Source organism: Podarcis muralis, chromosome 7 (genome assembly GCF_964188315.1).
Source record: "Podarcis muralis chromosome 7, rPodMur119.hap1.1, whole genome shotgun sequence".
NCBI classification, from domain to species: domain Eukaryota; kingdom Metazoa; phylum Chordata; class Lepidosauria; order Squamata; family Lacertidae; genus Podarcis; species Podarcis muralis.
The window spans coordinates 15,806,009-15,812,116 of record NC_135661.1 but is presented as its reverse complement, the minus strand read 5'-3'; positions in this window follow the sequence as shown (position 1 = coordinate 15,812,116).

Here is a 6,108-nt window from a genome sequence, read left to right as displayed (position 1 = left end):
AAACCAGTCTTCATACAGAGGTAAAGTTTGCATTAGTTCCCCGCCCTCTTTTGCCTCTTGCTCCCCTCACCATGAGCATGTGGCCCCTGGAAGGTTGCCTAGAATGGAAAGTGGCCCTTGGCTTGCAAAAAATATTCCCTACCTTGAAGTAGAGGCTGGATGGCCATCCATCAGGGGTGCTGCAGTTGAGTCCTCCATTGAGCAAAGGGGTTTTAATTCTGGAATGACCTCCAAAGCCCTTTCCAGCTCTAAAATTCTATGATTCTGAGTGTCCCCCAGGACAATTATGTCCTAGGACAGGGCATTTCAGTCTGCAGCCTTTTTGGCAGCCCTCGGCAACATTCAAGAAAAATTTTAAAGCCTTAAAATTTTATTTTTTATGTCATGCACTATTAACAAAAGCGCATGTTTATTAAATTTGTTTAACAATTAAATCTTATTAGTTTTGTATTTCAATATGTATTTAATTAAATACATGGTGTATATTAAATGAGTTAACATATATTGCAAACCCTTCAATTTACAATAGGGACAATTTAATTCGGCACGTAGCCTGTAGGTTCTGTGCCAAAATACTCTTGCTGTCCCCTTGGTATGAAAAGCTGGACTGCCCTGTTCTAGGAGGTTTCTTCAAAAGTAGTTTTTAGGTGGAGCGGCGCAGATATTTGAAGGAACGTCATTTCGTAATTAAGGCTCTGCAACATAAAATAAGCAGTTATACGAAACGGGAGGCGGTCTGCAAGATTAGAGACACACAAAGGGACTGTAGAAGCAGATGAAGGGGAGAGAGGCGCTTTCTTAAGGAGAAAAAGGATGTTTCTAGTGAAGAGAAGAAAGGACAATAAACGCAGTGACAGCGAAGAGAGCAGTGGAAAGAACAAGGCCCAATGGGAGCCTGGAGAGGAGGAATGTGATGTCTTTCAGTTAAAGGTAAAGGGACCCCTGACCATTAGGTCCAGTTGTGACTGACTCTGGGGTTGCGGCGCTCATCTCACTTTATTGGCCGAGGGAGCCGGTGTACAGCTTCTGAGTCATGTGGCCAGCATGACTAAGCCGCTTCTGGCGAACCTCCTATTCCTTTTTGAGGTTCTCTACCTTTAAGCTAAGGGATGTGGGTGGAGCTGTGGGTTAAACCACAGAGCCTAGGACTTGCTGATCAGAAGGTCGGCGGTTCGAATCCCCGCAACGGGGTGAGCTCCCATTGCCCGGTCCCAGCTCCTGCCAACCTAGCAGTTCGAAAGCACGTCAAAGTGCAAGTAGATAAATAGGTACCACTCCGGCAGGAAGGTAAACGGCGTTTCCGCGCGCTGCTCTGGTTTGCCAGAAGCGGCTTAGTCATGCTGGCCACATGACCCGGAAGCTGTACGCTGGCTCCCTCGGCCAATAAAGCGAGATGAGCACCACAACCCCAGAATCAGCCATGACTGGACCTAATGGTCAGGGGTCCCTTTACCTTTACCTTTAAGCTGGATTTGGACCTCACCGCACCTCAAATATAGAGTAACAGCCCCTCTGCCTTTCTGACTGTCCTCTGCCCGCTTTGGGCATTGCAAATGAACAAGGGTTTGGGGAGAATCTCTTTCCACTTCCTCCAAGCCAGACACCGTTCTATAAACCTCATATCATGTCTACACCGCCTCCTCACAGCACATGCGAACCCGTCGCGCTCTCCTTGCGAGGAAAGGTGAAAGCCAGGTTGCAAAGCGTGAGCAGATTGCTAATGAGCGGGGAGAGTTAAATATTTGCAGCTCGGAGGTGGAGGAGAGAGAGGAAGGCAGGCGAGGACCAGGCCCAGAGGGCAACTCTCGGCCAGGGGCCATTTCTCAGCTGTCGGGAAGGGGAATCAGATTGCGGTTCGAGTCTCCTCGACAGCTTTTTGGGTGTGTGATGTTTTGGTGGGCCCCCAAAAGTAATAAGCTCACAACCGGGAACATTGCAAAAAAGGAAAGGAGAAGAATCCAAGTGCTCTAAGAAAGTGGGGAGCTTTTGCAGCCCAGGGGCCACATTCCCTTATGGAGAACGGTCTGGGGGCCACATTCCAGGGGTGGACAAGGGCTGGGTGCTAAAGGTGGGCAGGTCAGTTGATACGACTCTAAATGTGGCAACAGACTGTATTCCAGCTGCACAAGTGTCACACACAGTTCCACACAACCCTCTCCCTCATAGGAACATAGCTGCCTCAAGCTGTTGCAACATGGGACCTTCTGCACTCAGTGCAGGTGTTCTTCCTTTGAGCCATGTATGCTCCTAAGGACGCTGCCTTATACAATGGTACCTCGGGTTAAGAACTTAATTCGTTCTGGAGGTCCATTCTTAACCTGAAACTGTTCTTAATCTGAAGCACCACTTTAGCTAATGGGGCCTCCCACTGCAGCTGCGCCGCTAGAGCACAATTTCTGTTCTCATCCTGAAGCAAAGTTCTTAACCCAAGGTACTATCTCTGAAGCGTCTGTAACCTGAAGCATCTGTAACTGAGGTACCACTGTACCATGTTAGAGCACAGGTCCCCTTAGCTGAGTGCTTTTGGCAAGAGTTCTCCAGGGCTTCAGGTAAAGGACATGGCAATGCCAGGGGTGGAACCTTTAACCTTCTGAATGCGAAGTGGGTATCCTGCTCCTCAACTATGCCCCTCCCTCAAGGAAGGATACCAGGCTGTGCATTATATCAACTCCGATGATATCTCGCCCACTTTTGTCTACTGCTTCTCCAGATTCTTCCCCAGGTCTGCTAACGCGCCATTCTCTTTCGGCGGAGATTCTGTGGATTTCACCTTCTGCATGCAAGGCAGGAGTTCTCTGCCACTGCTCTATAGCAAATGGCCCTGAGAGAAATGGGGTGGGTGGGGGTGGGAATGCACTGAAAAGTTTGGAATGAACCAATGACTGAACGTGTAAACGCCCCACAAGCGAATCGGAGCATGAATGCAACTGCTCATGGTTGCATGACTGCCTCCGCACATCTATCTGAACGAATGCTCTATAAAGACTGGATATAAACTAACCTCTGCATAAGCTGTGTGCAAGCAGGTCAGGAAGAATGCACGACAAGAACATGTGAAACGGGCCCTCAGAAAACCTGCCTCTCCACACCTATTAGCCTATGAATATATTCTGCGTCACCTGACGTTTCCAAGCCATCTGCAACAGCTCAGTCAGTAGAGCATGTGACTGTTAATCTCAGGGTCGCGAGTTTGAGTCTAACCTTAGGCAGAAGAAAATCCTGCATTGACGGGTTGGACTAGATGACCCACGTGGTCCCTTCTAACTTTATGATTCTGTGATCTTAGAGGGTAGCCCCACGTTGAGGCTTCTCCAAAAGGCCTTCCTCTTACGCATAAGAACATTGAGAAGAGCCTACTGGATCAGGCAAATGGCTCCTATACCCAGCATCCTGTTCTCACAGTAGCCACCAGATGCAGCAGGACGTGAGCACAAGAGCCCTCTCCGCCTTCTCTGGTTTTAGAAGCACTATTGCCTCCAACCATGGAGGCAGATTGTGGCCATCATGGCTAGTCTCCATTAATAGGTAAAGGGGGACCCCTGACCATCAGGTCCAGTCGTGACCGACTCTGGGATTGTGACGCTCATCTCGCTTTATTGGCCGAGGGAGCTGGCGTACAGCTTCCGGGTCATGTGGCCAGCATGACTAAGCCACTTCTGGCGAACCAGAGCAGTGCACGGAAATGCCGTTTACCTTCCCGCTGGAGCAGTACCTATTTATCTACTTGCGCTTTGATGTGCTTTCGAACTGCTAGGTTGGCAGGAGAGTCGCCATTAATAACGTTTTCCTATTAATTTGTCTGGTCCTCTTTTACAGCCACCCATGTTGCTGGCCATTGCTGCCTCCTTGTGGGAGGGAGCAGCGGCGTAGCGTGGGTTGTCAGCACCCGGGGCAAGGCAAGTAATTTGCGCCCCCTAACCCGTGGATTTGTGCCCCCTAACCTGTGGATTTGTGCCCCCTAACCTGTGGATTTGCGCCCCCTAACCCGTGGATTTGCCCTAACCCCAGATGTTGCGCCCGGTGCGGCCGGCACCCCCTGCACCCCCCACGCTACGCCACTGGGAGGGAGTTCCACAGATTAACTGAGCGCTGCACAAGAAAGTGCTTTCCTTTATCCCTCCCCGAACCTTCCACTTCATTCGGTGTCTATTGGAGTCCTGGTGTTAATGAAGAGGGAGGGAAACGTTTTGCTCTTTGCTTTCTCGACTCCATGCATAATTCTACCGACTTCTAAAAATCATGTGTCTTGGTGGAGCGCACCAGCAATTCTCTCAAAGGCAACCCTGCAGAGCAATTTTCCAAACTGCTTTAGGCAGGAATGCGCAGGGCGCGAATTGAGTTCTGGCCTCGGGCCAGGATGCACGCTGGGGGCAGCAGAGGCTGCGTGCACTGAACTGCAAGATATAGTCTGTTTGTGACTGTGGTTTTTATTTTTTTCACCAGGATTATTTTTATTTTTTATTTTTTTCAAGCATTCTTTCTTTTACACACATACTTGCAGGGTGGGGAGAGTCAATGTAATCAGCAGGAAGCCAAACACTCCCAACGGTCTCGTGTCAATGAGGTTTTTTGTTTACGGACGGAGCCCACCCGGATTCCAGCCCAAATGCCAAGCGCCCCCCACGTACGGGGCCTAGGCACAGCACAAAGCGAGCCTTTGGACAAGGAGAGGGAAAGGTTATGCTCATTAGCATGCAGCTCAGGGCTACTTTACTAGACAAAGGGCAGGAGTTGAAGAAAGGAGAGTGGGGCAGGTCAAACTTTCCAAATGCCATTGTGTTCGGAGGCCCTGATCCTGCTAAACGAGGCACCTGACGCTGACTGCAATGCTGCCCATGTACCACAGGAGCCAGCTCCCTTCACCCCCCCCCAATAAAATATTTGAGAGCCCCCCCAGTGCTGGGTTAAACCCTGTGGAGGCCCCATGGCAGTCAAAATCTCAGGGGGGCCCTTGCAAGTTATCTCAAAGCTTCTACTCGGTTTGACTGTAATTTTCTTTCAAGATCAAATCAACGCTATTTCGATTTCTTGTTCTGGGGCCCCTCAAAAGTGTGGGGTCCATAGGACGGTGCCTACTCTTCCAATTTGATAATCTGGCACTGTCCCTCACCCTCCCCAGTTGATGGGTAAAAAGGTAAAGGTACGTCTGACCGTTAGGTCCAGTCGCGGACGACTCTGGGGTTGCAGCGCTCATCTCACTCTATAGGCCGATGGAGCTGGTGTTTGTCCGCAGACAGCTTCCTAGTCATGTGGCTAGCATGACTAAGCTGCTTCTGGCGAAACCAGAGCAGCACACGGAAACGCCGCTTACCTTCCCGCCAGAGCGGTACCTATTTATCTACTTGCACTTGACGTGCTTTTGAACTGCTAGGTTGGGAACTGCTAGGAGCTGGGACCAAACAACAGGAGCTCACCCCGTTGCAGGGATTCGAACTGCCAACTTTCTGATCGGCAAGCCCTAGGCTCTGTGGTTTAGACCACAGTGCCACATTCAAATGGTGTGTGTGTTGCAACTTGTGAGCGATTATGTGATCCCCATGGGTGTAGCCTGGGAAGCAGGAAGGGCAGCTGTCCCCTACCTAAATCAAGTAAAAAATAATAATTAAAAAACCCTTAGGTAAAAGTAGAAATTGTAGAAAGGTTCGGACAGATTTTTCTGAGCACTTGGGGGCAAAATAAAGTCATTTAAAACAACAGTTGTTGAGAAATATCATTCCAAATCTGCTAGACAGAGCAAGGTGATGACAGGTGGGTGTCATCCCCCCCCCAATTCCTGGCTATGCCCATGCCTGCCTGCCCCCCAAATATTTTATTCAAATAGATAACCTTGGCATGCACCAGTTTTTGATGCATATCTGGGGGGGAGGGGGGGAGACTTCAGGCATCATTCTATTGTGTGCATGAGAATGTTCCCTACAGCCTGATCCTCTACAAATTTACTCACATCCCTTGGCACTTAGAGCCAAGGGATGGGAGGTCCATTCCAACTACAGTGGTACCTCGGGTTAAGACCTTAATTCGTTCCGGAGGTCCGTTCTTAACCTGAAACTGTTCTTAACCTGAAGCACCACTTTAGCTAATGGGGCCTCCCGCTGCCGCCGCACGATT